Source organism: Adiantum capillus-veneris, chromosome 11 (genome assembly GCF_014529385.1).
Source record: "Adiantum capillus-veneris isolate H3 chromosome 11, ASM1452938v2, whole genome shotgun sequence".
NCBI lineage: Eukaryota > Viridiplantae > Streptophyta > Polypodiopsida > Polypodiales > Pteridaceae > Adiantum > Adiantum capillus-veneris.
In genome coordinates this window covers 42749233-42765790 of record NC_140941.1, presented here as the reverse complement: position 1 = coordinate 42765790, position 16558 = coordinate 42749233, and the positions used below count along the sequence as shown (strand labels likewise).

The 16558-nt window shown below is 39.9% G+C and overlaps 1 pseudogene; it reads left to right on the top strand.

Moving 5' to 3' along the window:
* Positions 1 to 14753, top strand: part of LOC147447163 (uncharacterized) — a 130943-nt pseudogene extending 116190 nt beyond the window's left edge.
* The last annotated feature ends 1805 nt before the right edge of the window (positions 14754 to 16558 follow it).

Genomic DNA, 16558 nt, shown 5'->3' with positions numbered 1-16558 from the left:
CCCGAATTCACCGTGGGAGAGCATATCCATGGATTTCCTAAGTCTATCCATGGGAATATGGATGATAGTAGACAGATTCAACAAGAAAGATCATTTTATACTTCTCAAAAAGACTATCAAAGCCCATCAAATGGCAAAACTCTTCATTTCACATATCTTCAAGTACCATGGCTTGCCAATGTCCATAGTGTTGGATAGAGATCCTAGAATGACCAGTAATTTCTGGTAGGGTCTCTTTGAGAATTTAGGGACAAGGCTAAACTTCTCTTTGTCCTATCACCCGCAAATGGATGGTGGCCAAAGTGAAATACCTTACCTAACAATTTTTTATCTAACTGAAAGCCTATGTAACGAAAGTAGATCAAAGGTCCCTATGGGAGAAGTACTTACCCTTAGTGGAGTATGCCTAGAGTAACATTGTACATACTTCCACGAGAAAAGCACCTTTCAAGGTAATTGAAGGAAGATCTAAAAGTCCCTTGCTACTACCACGGGAAGATCTTCGCTGCTGCAGATGAGTATACCGAGACCTACAAGAATCTTCCCAAAAGATTCAGGATGCTATCTCTATCTCACAACAAAGGCAAAAGGATACTATTGATAAGCACAAAAGAGCCCAGGCCTTTAAAGAAAATAATCGGGTCTTGATTAATTTTCCCAAGGCTCGATTAAGGCACATGACGAGAAGAATCCTATGGGACACCAGAAGTACTATGCTAGATTAGCGAAAAGGTACTATGGTCCCTTCCAAATTCTTAGACCAATCAATGAGATGGCCTATTAACTCAAGTTGCCCAACCATTGTCTCATACACAATGATTTTTGTGTGAGCCTACTAATGCCTTACAAAGGAGAGATACCTCAAGAACCAACTATTGAAGACCCACCGGAGATCGTGGACCAAGAAGAGGTGCTGCAGCCCAAGTCCATTCTCGAACATGAAGACAAGGTATTACGAGGCGGTAAGACTAGCCGACGATATCTTATTAAGTTTAAGGATTATCCTTTTGAAGATGCTAGAAGGATGAAAGGTAGACAATTAAAGGATAACCTAAACCTTTTCAATGTTTACAATGCTTCCCTAGAGTAAGCAAATGTACAAATGTTTAAAATGAACAAAGTTTTTGTCTTATAAGACCCTCTTTTTCTTTATTGTGCACAAATGTTAAGTAGTATGCATGCTTATAATCAAGTTTGTGAAGACGACCTCTTCCAAACACCAAGTAGAGCTTGTCACTCTACTTTGGGAGATTGATAGGATTAATGCGTAGACATGCTTGCAGTAGCCTTAGTCTCTCAAGTGCCGAATGGATTAGTTATCCATTCTTGAACAATGTCATAGAGTAAGATAGGGATCCTCTACCCGCTAGAAAAAGGACTAATGAATAGGTTTTATCTTGTCCACCCATAGTCGAGGACAACTATGATTTCAAGAGAGAGGTAATGTCATAATAACTAATATCTAATTCTCCTAAATGATTTTCTCATGTTAAACTGATCATTTAATATGGGAAAGTACTAGGGGAGAAAAAACTAGAATATTGGTTAAGCTAGCACACCGGCCATAGTAGGAATCCACAAGAGGGAAAATAGGGATCCAAAGGGGGGCCATCTGCAAAAAAGCGATGTGCAACAATGGGCTTTAAAGACCCTAAGGTTCAGCTAGCCCATTAAGACTTCCAAAATGCTAAGGTTTCAAAGTTCAAAGGTTGTGTCCAAAGGTCAAACACTAGCCAAATTGGATGCTTTGTGTGTGTACGAGAAAGTCTTCAAAACTCATACAAAGGAGGAAACGAGCCTTGCAAGTAGGAGATGAGAGAGAAACACACACACACACACTCACAAGCTCCCTTACACAAAGGGCATAATGGACACATGTCAGCTCCCTAGGACAATTGCCCACAAGGTGCACTCAAATCCTATTGGATGGCCATGGAGGTGGACCAATAAGAATTAAGCTCTCTAGAAGACTATTGGACAGTCTCCAAAGGGGTCCAATGAGCATACAATAGCCCAATGTCTTCCTTGATTCCTATTGACCAGAAGAAAAAGGGGTCCAATGAGAGTTTAGTTGAATTAATTAATTACCTAAATCTCTCACAAAAGAGGAACGGGGGACACATGTCATAAGTCTATCACTTATGCTACTTAATTCTTACTGTCTAAGCCTAGCATGGGCCAATGGGGTGCCAGCAAGAGTAATTTTCAAGAGGGGTTGACCAAGATAGAGGGGGGGCTGAATTTTTCAAGTCATTAACACATAAACACTTGCACAATCTCAGGTGTGGAGCAAGAAGACTTTCTTTCTCCTTCTCAAGCTTTAATGGAAAGCTCATTACCTACTCCAAGCTTGTGAGAAGGGAGGCCTACACCAACAACTCTCGGCTTTGTGATGCAAATCCAACCAAGAGCCAAGCTTCAATGCATGCTCATCTCCTCTAGCATGCTAATAAGTAAGCTATGATATGCTAATATGAGTGATTATGTGAGGAGATATACATCTTTCTGGTAAGACTACTCCTTCTTCCTCTCAATCTACTCTCATACCCCGCTAGGTGTGTGAGGTCTTGGGTCTGAGACTGTGAGGGAATAGATATTGTGTTTTAAAGTGTTTGGTAGTGCTTGCAGCTTCCATATTCTTTGCACTAGCTAGTTATTGAAGTAACACGAAGAATTGTATTGTAAAATGTCTCCCTTGATGGGCGAAACCTATAATACAAAGCCTTTTGGAGGGGGGACCGGCTCCATATAAATCGGGTCCTCAACTGTTGTCAATAGCTTAATTTCTCTCTCCTTTGAAGTATTTTGCATGCCTATCCAACTAGGTGTTATGGTTTTTATTGCTCTCTCCATCCAAGCACTCTTCCTCTTCTCATTAGGAATCTATTCTAATGAAATTATCACCATGTCTATGCTATTTTTGGCTACACACAAGTTATTAGGCCATTAAATGTTACATAGTTCGTGTATTTCATGGTTGAGCAAGAAGCAATCTACTGTGGCCACTTCTAGTTGTGAGGCTGAGTACAAGGAAATTTTCACAGCTACGATTGAGTGTGTATGGCTCAGACGCCTTATGGCTTATTTGGCTGTTGGACACAACATTGGCAACATCATCTACACTAACAGTCGGAGTGCATTGGTAGTTGCAATGAACCTAATTTTTCATGATTGCACAAAGAACATTGAGGTGAATTGCCACTATGTCAGAGAGAGGCTCTGAGAAAGAGAGATCAGCTTTGCTTACGTGCCAACATAGGACAACCTTGCATATATTTTCACAAAGGCATTGTCTCGTGAGAAGTTCTAATATTTTTGCAAATCTTTGGGCTTTATTCCCTTTGTGGAATGATCCTATCCTCAAGGCATGACACTTTCCTTTACTCTTCGTGCGACAGCCCTTTGTTCACCGCATGACTTCTAGGGGGGATTTAGTATCATATACATGAAATAGTGATGTGTGTGAACACATTAGAACCACTGGGGAATTTTTCCCCTCTTTAGGAGGTATTTTCCCCCATGCATTGTATATATTTCCATCACTCTAGGGCTATCTATCTTTCCATTGCACACTAAGTAATACACTCTCTATTGTGTGCCTTGAGCCTCCTTTGTCTTCTCCAAGATATGTGTGTTTTTGTGCAACCCTAATTCCAACAAATACCTCAGATAGTGTTCGGGAAAGTCTTTTTGCCTAAGCAGCAGGTTTCCTCCTTATACAGATGCAAACTGGAAACTAGTGGAGATTTTCATATTGCAAGATGTTTGAACTATTTTCTAGTATACTTTATTGGGCTTTCCCTTTACCATCCTTTCCAACCAGATAATCTTGATTTTCAATATGCTCTAGGAAAGGATTTAATATTTACGTGGCCACTCCAAAATTTTATGTAATCACAAAGCGATAATTAACGTTAACAACCATATAAATTGGTTTTTTAAAAAATTTGTTTCTTCCCCCTTCATCCAATAGTTTAAATGCATGACTTTGTCAACATTAACAAAAGATTCACCTTACTAACTAGATGTTCACTCTAATGTCATTTTGAGTGACTACGTGAACTTTAAATCCCTGTCTCAGCCTCTAGGCTAAGCTCAGGCACACATTTCTCAAATACTGACCTCAAATCATGGGCTCAAACTCTTGTTAATATACTGTTTAATCTTTTGTTCTTTAAAGTATTCTTCAATCATGGAAAACAGTAAATAAATCTTTGGAGAAAAGATTTCTTTTCATAAGACTTTTGTCTTACAAAGCTACAAAGAAAATTGAACAACCTTCACCCTTTGGATACTAAGAGTGCCTGCCCATACAACACCCAAAATTGCTGCGTAGATGGTTGTGTCTTGGCAAGACAATAGTAGGACTAGACACGACCAAGGGCCAAGACGGACATGCAGTCAAGGGGTTCCCTATATTTAGAAGGCCAAGGGACTATATAGGGCATGACTGGGTGGTGATGAGAATGTTCTAGTTCCCTTGCCCTTTCACTCATGAGCATGTTTCAGTTCCCTTTCCCTTTCATTGGTACCAGAGCTCAGGGAGGGAGCAACCATGGAGGAGGAGAATAAGCATGGCCTTCTCTCCCTGTTCTCTCTCTCTCTCTCTCACTCTCTCTCTCTCTCTCTCTCTCTCTCTCTCTCTCTCTCTCTCTCTCTCTCTCTCTCTCTCTCTCTCTCAATCTCCCTCGTGAAGCATGCAACAAAGAAGCATGGTATCTCTCTCTTTCTTTTCCCAACTCTCTCTCTCTCTCTCTCTCTCTCTCTCTCTCTCTCTCTCTCTCTCTCTCTCTCTCTCTCTCTCTCTCTCTCTCTCTCTCTCTCTCTCTCTCTCGGCGGGCTTGGAGCCCGGGGAGGCCGTGTGAAGAAGCAAGGCCATGGGAGCGACTGCTTGCGTGAAGAGGATGAAGGTCGCCACAAGAAGCAAGGCCGCAGGAAGCGACTCTTGCACACAAAAGAGGCCGGATTTTGACATGCACAAAACTGCTCCATCTTGGGATTGATGGATTCGCAGGCAACAAATAGTGTTTCTCATTTTTGGAGCAGGTCAAGAAACTCGGCGTAGAGTGAGGGCTGATGGATGTTGCTCCCTGTGCAGCAGACGCTACCCCCATAGCTAAGGTGAGAGTTTTTATTTTTATTTTTCATTATGCTTTTCCACACAAGGGGGTTGTCTCACCCAAGGGGGCCGCCTCAAGTAAGGCATGCCCGGGTTGACCACCATGGGCAAAGAACGGCATGCATGCACCTCGTACAAGCTTCGTTGCGCCATCGTCAAGGCTATACACAGGCGGTTGACATGCAAACTCGACCTGGTTTTTTGGGCGATTTTCTCACATCCCTCCACTTTCACAACCCTGACACAGCAACAATAGCAAAGACGATATTGCTATTGATTCGAGGATCATAGACGTATTGATCGGAAAGGCTACAACCTACCATGGTAGGGAACATGGTTACAAATCCAAGGTGGCAGGGAACATCTGCATGGATACAAAAGTTTAGCATACATGCTCATGCATCATTCAAAAGATTGATGGCATGGCAAGTCGAGTCACATGATTAACAAGGGCTAATTATTAGTTGCAAGCCTGCACCAAGCAGGACTTGAGTACCCACAGTCTCAATCAGAAGCATGGCTTCTACTGAGTGCCTTGATAGAGCACACCCATCAATGGTTCAAGTTTTCTTCAAAGACAAGGTATGAATATTTGTTGCACTTTTCTCGTTTAAGTAGTTCTTAGTATGCAGTTATCAACTATTATACTGGAGCATGGCATTTGGTCTCCAAGGTGTTGTTCTAATCGTTGATCAAGGCTCATTAAGTGCATACAAAACTGTTGTGTTACGTACAACACTCCAGAGTTAACCCTTGCAACTTCTTATCATGCATGGCATGTACATATCTACAAGGGGAATGTCCCAAGCAAGGATTTCATTTTTGTACTGCTGGAATCTGGAGTAGGCTAGGAAACTATCCATTGGAGACATATCTATAACTGTATGGTATGAACATTTCCTGGCTATTCCTAGGACGAGTTCTAGCTACAATAAGGCAAGGGTAGGCAAGGCATGTAGTTTGTCATGCAAATTTCTTTCTCGCTTATTTCCCATTGGCAAAGCAGGTAGAAGTGCTTGGCATGGCCGACCATTTGTCATAGCTTGCAAAATTGCAAAACAATCAGGAGTATATTGGCTTCTATCCATGCCTAGAAACAATTAGGGCATGGTAGTGCTGGAGAATCTGATGGATATTGGCACAGCCTGTTGCTAATCTTGATGAAGAAGGCAATAGGTGCTCGACAGGACCAACCATTAAGGACCATTTCAAGAAGCTGTCAAGCAAATTGTTAGGGCTTGGTTTCATTAGAGCAAGGATTGGTCTCCGTAATCAAGCCAAGCAGGTACGAGGTACATTTTTGCAAGAAATTTTTTATGTTTTGATTTTCACTACATTGTATAATTTGACAAGGTCAATTATTTGTGCCCGCAATTGGACTATGCTATGAGCATACAAAATTGGCGTGGAGATTGGCAATATGTTTGCAAGTTATTTCTTCCTTGGAATTACGAGACAACTGGTTACAGCAGGACAACCAGTCTCACATGAAGCACGGCTTCATCTTCGTGCTAAGATACTATCCATTGACTTGGCATCAAGGGCATGGGCACAAAAGTTTTGAAAACTGGTACGATCAAAAATTTGTTTCAATTTTAGTCGTAGTGACATCATGTTATGATGTATCACTACCACTGCAGAATGTGCAAGGCACTTATGGTTTTGGCTCTCGCACTTCAAAACATCACAGTACCCAAGAGATTACAACATTACATGCAAGGCATGCTAGCCAAGTGGACTCAACTCCACCACATCATGGATTACACTTCCGCTATAACACCAGACACCTTATCAAGGACAAGATAAGTTTTGATTGTTTCACATACTTTTGGTTGCTATCAACGCACAACTACACTACGAAAAACCCCCCCAAAAAAAAAAACCCTTGTAGGGTAGGTGGGTCAGGATATGTTTTGTGTTTTTTTTCTGTTACCTCGCTCGATGGTGGTATGCTTAAAGGATAAGCTGCCAATTGGGCATAAGATGCCTAAGAGCACGTATTCTGGGCACACACTCTAAAAATTTAAGGAAAGTTCCTCAGCCCAGCATGCTCTTCTTCTCTCTCTTTCTTTTTTTCCTCTCTAAGAATAATGAAAACATTATAAGAAGCTTTTGATACATGTCTAGCTACTGAGTCATTTTGAGCCAAGATGCTCTAACTCTCAGCCAAAAATTGGGCAAGATGCCATCCAAATTAGTCTTCATCAGTTCCACGATTGAACACTAATTTCCATAATAGCTATGAGCCACACAAGCTGGCTAAGATTCATTGTCAGATTTTCGGTAAGACCCAACTGTTGGCATTCCTTGGGTTCTTGTTCTTCAGATCAAATAGATCTTCCCAGTGGAATACACATCGAACACCTCGATGTTAATGGACAAGCAAGAGTCTTGTCATTACGGATGTTCAGGTTGTCATTTTTGCACTACATGGAGTTAGTGTGACGCCGCTCAAGTTGAGTTTAAATTTGAAACTTACATTAGCTGATATATACCATAGAATCTAGAGGCAGCAAACAGTTGTGACAGCATGGCTGTTGATACAAGCTAGGCATCTCACTTGTGTGGATTTCTTGCTCTCTCTATAGCACTACGAGTGTCTATGGCATCAGAGTTTTGGGGTACGCCCCCGTGGGTGCTTATTAAATCACCCCATAGGCATTGAGGATCACAGTTTGATCTATTCCCGTTATACTTTCAAGGAAAGAATTCCACAATCTATCACGCGGTAATGAAAAAAATCAACTTTTCAAGTTGATTCTCATCATTCTGTACATAGTTAACGATATTGGTTACCGTTACCTGCTAGTTGAGCAATTTCTACAAAGGGTCTTACTAAGTGGTTTGAATTCGTAGATTTTACTCAATGGGTTTGGATTGCGAAGGCAACACCCAGGGTTCCCAGTGCAATGTTGCTTGATTTCTTCACAAGTGGGAGACGTACTCCTATGCATTTGAATACGGGTAAGTGAACTTTCAGTTCAATCCCTAGGGCCATGCCAAGGGCATGTTGAAACAAGTATTTTGGGCCATAGTGTCCAATGTACATTATGCTGTTATGAATCCACTTGCAGGATTTGATTTGTCACATGTTGTCACATGGGATACAACATGGTCTAGGGACTCAAGGAGTTCGGTTTAGCCAGTGTGGAGCAATGAATGAGGGTCCCTCTCACTCTTGTTGCGGAGTGTTTAGAGTTATCTCCACACACAAGTACATCTTGTACTTATAGGATGTTCTTTTTTCAGACATCCTGTTGTCACATGGGATACAACATGGTCTAGGGAATCAAGGATTTCAGTTTAGCCAGTGTGGAGCAATGAATGAGGGTCCTTCTCACTCTTGTTGCTGAGTGTTTAGAGTTATCTCCACACACAAGTACATCTTGTACTTATAGGATGTTCTTTTTTCAGACATCCTTAGTTGAAACATATTCCACATGTGGCAAATATGAGTCTCTGGGACTGACACTAGCGCCCCCTATTTCAAATATGTGGCACGACAAAGTCCCTAGGTACTGGTCCAATGTGTTTTCTATACCATTTTTAGAACGATGTATCAGGAGCAATTTTAGTGGCAAAAAATTGTCAGTACTTAGAATGACTTGTTAAGGTACAAGTGCTGCTAAATAACATTACAAATAGTTGTTTTACAGGCTATGAGTTGTTAATGAAAAAGTTTCATGGTTTGTACCTAGAAGTGATTATTGTTTCACCTTCTATTCTGGTTCAGACGTTTTAGCAAGGCTTGCAAATGATTGCAACTGAAAGTATTTAGTTTCTTCCCAGTTATATTTCCATTCCTCTTTAATTTGTTCTAGGCGCATCACATTTGCCATAAGTATTGGCAAGGATAATCATGGATATACAGTTTCGGATCTATTTTTTGCTAAATGCATGCACACTAGGTGTTATGGGTCATAGTGTTTAGCAAAGGCTGATTTGGAACGGCGTGCATATTCATCACGTTGTTACTTTTTGCACTCTGTGTGCATTATCTCTATGAGATTATATTTGGGTCTACTAATCACCAATAGAGGTCATGGCTCGGTTTGGGTGTTTGTGGATTCCAGACATTGTTGATTTCCTCAGTAATATCCAAGTGGATAGGCAGATTACAAAGTGTAATCTTGGGCTAAAGGATATGCAAAGTGAGTACATTAGCACCAAGCACTCCAATTAATAAGCATTTATTACTCTTCTTGGAGTTTACTTAATATCAGTTAACGCATGTTTGCATCTAGGTTTAGTCTCTTCATGTATAAGTCAAGTTCTCAACCTTCAACACTCGTTAGGGTGGGGTTGTTTACTGATGATGACTTGGGGGAACAAGTCAAGGACTTAAACTTGGCTGATGAGTTATGTCAGCAAGTTATTTTCATGGAAAGTGACAAGAGGTACTCTTTCTGATACATCTTAGTTGTGATAAACTTGTTTACCATGCGCATGAGCGTTCTAAATGGAGTCTACACACTATGTTTGGATAGGAACCGGTACCATCAGATGGTTGCAAATGGACAACAATGTAGAAAATCAAGATGTTACAGTTTCATTGAACCTCCTACTGAACCGGGTTCCGCTCAAATGAGTTGTTGGATCCATGAGGGATGTCATGGTAGAAAACATCAGTGTTCATATGAAGATACCATCACTTGTGTTTTCGAGGATGAAAACGCTTCTCCAAGGGGGGAGTAATGTCAGGAAAATGGTAGGACCAGGGACGGCCAACGGCCAAGACAGACATGCAGTCAAGGGGGTCCCTATATTTAGAAGGCCAAGGGCCTATATAGGGCATGGCTGGGTGGTGATGAGCATGTTCCAGTTCCCTTGCCCTTTCATGTCTACTGGTCTGCATGCAATCCCATAACATAGAAATCAACCAGTTGAAGAGCGCTCTTTTGTACTAGCTATCAATATTATTCAATCAATCTGTTGCATGCAGTATCCAGCTCATCGCATATTAATGATGCAGAGTTGCTTCTCAATTCTAGTGGGTGGTTGAAACACCTCGACCTTAGAGGAAAAAACTTTTCTCCCTTTCTCTTAGTGGGGATTCCATCACCATATGCAATTTGCATTCACTTTTGGATGGCCTTCCAAAACCAGTACTAGAGGTGTTGAACTTGATCGAGCAGAGAAGTGAGAAGGAGAGAGAGGACAGAGATAGATGAGAAAACGAGATATAAATATTGCCTAGCCTACACCTGCAAAAATCGGCCTATTATAATCATGTGCAACATCACGCTACACCCTAGTGGACTAGAAACATGTGGCCTATTGCAGACTCATGCCTACGATGCTCACAACTGCTTTGCAGGCTCATGCCCATGATAAACATAGTACCTCCTTTGCATACAAATACAACAGTGTATTCAACACGCAACCACAAACATGACTATATAGAAAAAGAACTTACGTTGGATAAGACTTATCTTTGACACCTATGTTGCGTAGTACTTTTGATTGTTGTGTCAGTACTCTAGTGGTTAGCTCAACAGCTTGTTCAAAATATGCAATTCATGAGCTTGATTGCAATGAACCTTTTGATTATTGTGTCACAAAGCTTTGTCACAGTCATCGATCCTTTCCTTGGTGAACCCTACTTTGAAAGGCCTCCTCTGATACCATGGTGAACCTGTTTGAGTAGAGAAGTGAGAAGGAGAGAGGAGAGAGAGACTACTCATGAGACATGCACAACCTACTCATAGAGAACTAAAGAATTAAGCTATTGTGGCACAGGTTAATTGAGCATCCAGCAACAAGGTTAATTGAGTGTGTAGTAAGTAGGGTTTGAGCATGCATCATCCGCTCATCATGGCTACAATTAAACTACAGTAGTGCCTCATGAGAGCTACAACCAGGAACGGTGCTATATTTAGTGTGACTATTTTATCTTGCATGCTACTTTAAGAAAATACCATTCTATTTAAATAGGAATAAGAGTATAGATTCAGATGCAGTCGCTTGCATGCAGACAAGTGCCATCGCGTATAGGTTGGAAATTTTGCAAGGTGTCAAACAGAAGAAAACGGGGTGTCTGAATATTGTTGGAATCTTAGTTGTCTCCTTTGCAGGATCTCGAAGATTCTTATTTGGTCTAATTGGCAATTTCAGAGATGTGGTGGTTACTTCTAGTGCCTTCAAAGCCTTGGTCTCCCTTGATTACAATACTTTTCCCTATGTAAAATGTTAAATGTGACATTTAGGTCATGGACTCGGGGTACTTGTCATCCATGGAGCAAGTTTTCCACTATCATTCAAGTTCATAGTAACTCTTTGTTGCATGTATAGATAAACACATCCATAATAACATAAGATAGCAACTTCTCAACCAAATCAAAGGCCCTAGATAATAGGATTGTTCCTTTAATTATCGCGTGAGCGTTCCTTTGATCATGATCATGTTTGCACAGAGTACTGCATATAGGAAAAAGTCTCCGCAAGTTACATTAAAATTTTTGTAATTTCTTGGAGAAATCGTGATATTACTAATTGTAGTCATGATGAAAACTTTGTTTTTTTTGGTGTATAATTAATGACATGAATTTAGTAAGAAATATTTGAGCATGTAAAGTGGCTCATTGTGGCTACAATCATACTATAGTAGTGCCTCGTGAGAGCCATAACCAAGAACCGTGCTATATTTACCGTGACTATTTTATTTTTCATTCTACTTTAAGAAAATGCCACTTTATTTTAATATGAATAAGCATTATAGTGGTGTCCTTTGACCACTCACCTATTCGTTAGAATGGTAATCCTCTCCATCATCTGATGGCAAATAAAGAGGCCCTCCTAGACCCCATCCTCTTCTTAATGTATGAGTAGGTTGTGCAGGTCTCATGTGCAAGAAAGGTGGGTGTGTAGGAGAGGGGTAAGAGTGGTCAAAGGATGCACTTTCCCTCCCAAAAAGAGGGTGGAGAGTTTAATGATTTCTTTCCTTTCATAACTCCTACATACAATCTCCCATTTGAGTGGAAATTATAGATCTGTAATCTACACATCGAGGTCTTTCCATAGATATGCTACATAATATGGTTTTACCCTCTTGATTTTGAATTTTATTTTGGGAGAAAAAATTAAATTCAAACAAACTAGTCATTTTGGTTTGTTCGATTTTAAAAGTTGTCTTTTGATTTATTTCTTAATACCAAAGATTTGACTCCCTTAAACGGCCAACTAAAGAGGCCCTCCTAGAGTCCATTCTCTTCCTAATGAGAACATAAAACATTTAGATACTCTAGCACATGTTAATTGAGCGTGCGACAAGCAGGTAAATGAGCATGCAGTACGCACAATTTGATCATGTAGCAGTGGCTCATCATGGCTATGATCATACTGGAGTAGTGCCTCGCTAGAGCTACAACCAGGAATGGTGCCATATTTAGTATGACTATTTTATCTTGCATGCTACTTTAAGAAAATACCATTCTATTTTAATAGGAATAAGCGTATAGATTTAGATGCAGTTTCCTACATGGAGATAAGTGCCACCACATATAGGTTGGAGATTTTTCAAGAAGGCAAACAAAAGTAAATGGGGTGTCAAAATCGTGTTGGAATCTTGGTTGTCTCCTTTGCAGGCTCTTGGAGATTCTTATTTGTTCTAATTGGGAATTTCCCAGGTGTGGTAGTATATTCTAATGCCTTCAAAGCCTTGGTCTCCCTTGATTTCAATGCTTTTCCCTATGTAAAATCGTAAACACAACATTTAGGTAATTTACTCAGGAAACTTGTCATCCATGGAGCAAGTTTTCCACTATCAACAAGTCCATGTGTAGCTCTTTGTTGCATGTATACATTACCACATCCATAATAACATAAGTAGCAACATTTCAGCAAAATCAAAGGCCATGATAATAGGATTGTTGCTTTACATTACCGTGAGCGTTCCTTTGATCGGGCTAAAGTTTGCACACAGTCTTGCATATATTATAAAGTCTCCACAAGTTGCATTTAATTTTTCTCAAATTTCTTGGAGAAAGTGTGATATTACAAATTTTAGCCATCATGAAAACTTCATTTTTTTGTGGTTTATCAATGACATGAATGTTGAAATAATTTGTTGCTTGATGATCATATGTCAATGGCGTGATTGCATAGTAGCATCATCACCATCAAGGTCTTGTGCTATAAGCTTCAAATCTTGATTATATCGTTGTTGCCTCATCATGGTGGAGTTTGTCACTTATGTTTGGTCAATTGATAATCTTACATCATGATTTTAGTAGTGCTTGATGATGTGATAGATTACCTCCCATTAATGGGGAAGTGAAAAAACTAATTACGCACACTTGGGAGCCTAGTGTCTTGTTCTATGGTAGGGAGCTAGATGCTCCATAAATGTGAACAATTATATGTGTACTTGAGAGTTTCGGTGCCTCATACTCGCCATTGGTGTTACGTCTGTTTTGTCATATTTCACCCTCATAACTGGTATTTTATGGTGCCATGGCTCTTATCAACCTATTGCACCCTTGTCGTCATTGGTGCCATGGTTCTAAGTGTCTTATTACACCCTCTTTGTCATTGGTTATCTGATACCATGTGAAACTTGATTGAGCAGAGAAGTGAGAAGGAGAGAGGGGAGAGAGAGATGAGACAACTCAAGAACTCAAACCTTAAAAGTGTGTACAATCTACACTCTAGAGCTTGTGTAGGTCTCATGAGTACGTTGCTTGTCTTGATCGGAGAAGATAATGAGATATAAATATTGCCTAGCCAATGCGTGTAGTAGACCTAATATAAGCATGCAAAACATTACACTACACCCTAGGGGCCTAGTAGCATGTGTCATATTGCAGCCTAAGGCCCACAATAAACATAGGACCTCTTTTGCATGCCACTACAATAGCCTCTTCAACATTACGGCCACAAACATGACTATATAAAAAACAAACATATGTTGATAAGAAATATGACTTATCTTTGACGCCTATGTTTTGTTGGACTTTTGATGTTGTGTCATGACGCTCAAACTGTAGTGGTTAGCTCAATAGCTTGTTCAAAACATCTAGTACAAGAGCTTGATTTCAATGAACCTTTTGATTGTTGTGTCACAAAGTTTTGTCACAGTCACCAATCCTTTCCTTGGTCAAACCCTACCGGGGAAGGCTTGCTCTGATACCATGTTGAACCCAATCAATCCAAGAAGTGAGAACAAGAGAGGACAAATAGACTATTCATTTGAATTACACAACCTATTCATGCCAGAACATAAAGCAGTAAGCTACTCTAGCATAGATTAATTCAGCGTGCATTAAGCATGTTAATTGATCGTGTAGTAAGTTGGATTTGAGCGTGCAATAGCGACTCATTATGGCTACGATCATACTACAATAGTTTATTGCAAGATCTACAAAGAGGAATAGTGCTATATTTTAGCATGACTATTTTATCTTTCACTCTACTTTAAGAAAATGCCACGCTATTTGAAAAGGAATAAGCATAGATATTTAGATGCAGTCACCTGCATGAAGATAAGTGCCAACACATATAGGTTGAAGATTTTGCAAGGTGGAAAATAGAAGCAAATGGGGTGTTTGAATCTTGTTGGAATCTTGGATGTCTTCTTTGCAGGCTCTTAGAGATTCTTAATTGGTCTAGTTGGCAATTTCACAGGTGTGGTGGTTGATTCTAAGTCCTTCAAAACCTTGGTCTCCCTTGATTCTAATTCTTTTCCCTACGTAAAATGTTAAACACGACTTTTAGTTCATGGACTCGGGAAACTTGTCATACATGGAGCAAGTTGTACACTATCATCAAGTCCATACGTAACCTATTTTTGCATGTAGAGATGAGCACGTCCATAAGATAGCAACTTTTCAGTAAAATCAAAGGTCATTGATAATAGAATTGTTCCTTTATATTTTCATGAGCATTCCTTTGATCAGGTTGAAGTTTACACACAATCTTACATACATGATAAAGTCTCCACAAGTTACATTTAAATTATCTAGAATTTCTTGGAGAAATCGTGATATTACTTATTGAATTCATCATGATTACTTCATTTTTTTGTGTATTATTGATGACATGAATGTTGAACTAATCTGTTAAATGATGATCATATGTCAATGGCTCGATTGCATAGTAGCATTATCATCATCAAGGCCTTGTGCTATCCGCTTCAAAATCTTGATTGTATGGTTGTTGCCTCATCATTCGTGAAATTTTTCACTTATATTTATTCAATCGATAATTTTACATCATGATTTTACTAATGCTTTTCTTAAGGATGTTTCATAGATTACCACCATAAGTGAGGGATGTGCCAAAACATACACGCACTTGGGAGCCTAGTGTCTTGCTCTGTGGCACACGGACCTAGATAATCCATAAATACATGACCAATTATTTGTGTACTTGAGATCTCGGTACTCGCCAATGGTGTTATGTTTGTTTTGTCATATTGCACCCTCATCCTCATTGGTGCTATGGTTGTTATCATCTTATTACACCCTTTTTGTCATTGGTGCTCTCATACCATGTTAAACTTGATCAAGCAAAGAATTGAGAAGGAGAGAGAGCAGAGAGAGATGAGACAACTGAAGAACTCAAACCCCATAAGTTTTTACAATCCACACTTTAGATCTTGTGCAGGTCTCATGAGTAGGTTGCTAGTCTTGATTGAAGCAGACAGTGACATATAAATATTGCTTAGCCTATGCTTGCATTAGACCTAATATAAGCTTGTGACAACCTATTTGAGCCTCAGGATTACAATGCACGACAACCTCCTTGAAGCCTCATGCCCACGATAAACATAGGACCTCTTTTGCATGCGACTACAACAGTCTCTTCAACAACCGGCCACGAACATGACTATATAGACAAGGAACTTATGTTGATAAGAAATATGACTTTTCTTTGGTGCGTATGTTATGTATGGCTATTGATTGTTCATGAAACATGCTTGTACTCTAGTGGTTAGCTCAACACCTTGTTCAAAACATCCAGCTTATGAGATTAATTGCAATTAACCTTTTTATTGTTGTGTCACAAAGCTTTGCCACAATCACTGATCCTTTCCTTGGTCTAAACCTATCTCAAAATGCCTACTCAGATACCATGTTGAGAATGAGAGAGGAGAGAGAGACTAATCATGAGACTTGCACAACCTACTCATGCCAAACATAAGGCATTGAGCTACTCTGGCCGCACAGGCAAATTGGGCATGTAGCAAGTTGGTTAATTGAGAGTGCACTAAGCAGGATTTGAGCATGTAGTAGTGGCTCATCATGGCTACAATCATACTGTAGTAGTGACTCAGGACAAATACAACCACAAACGGTGCTATACTTAGCGTGAACATTTGATCTTGCATGCTACATTAATAAAATACCAAGCAATTTTAATAGAAATAAGCGCATCGATTCAGCTGCAGTCGTCTGCATGTTAATAAGTGCCATCACGTATAAATTGGATATTTTGCAATGG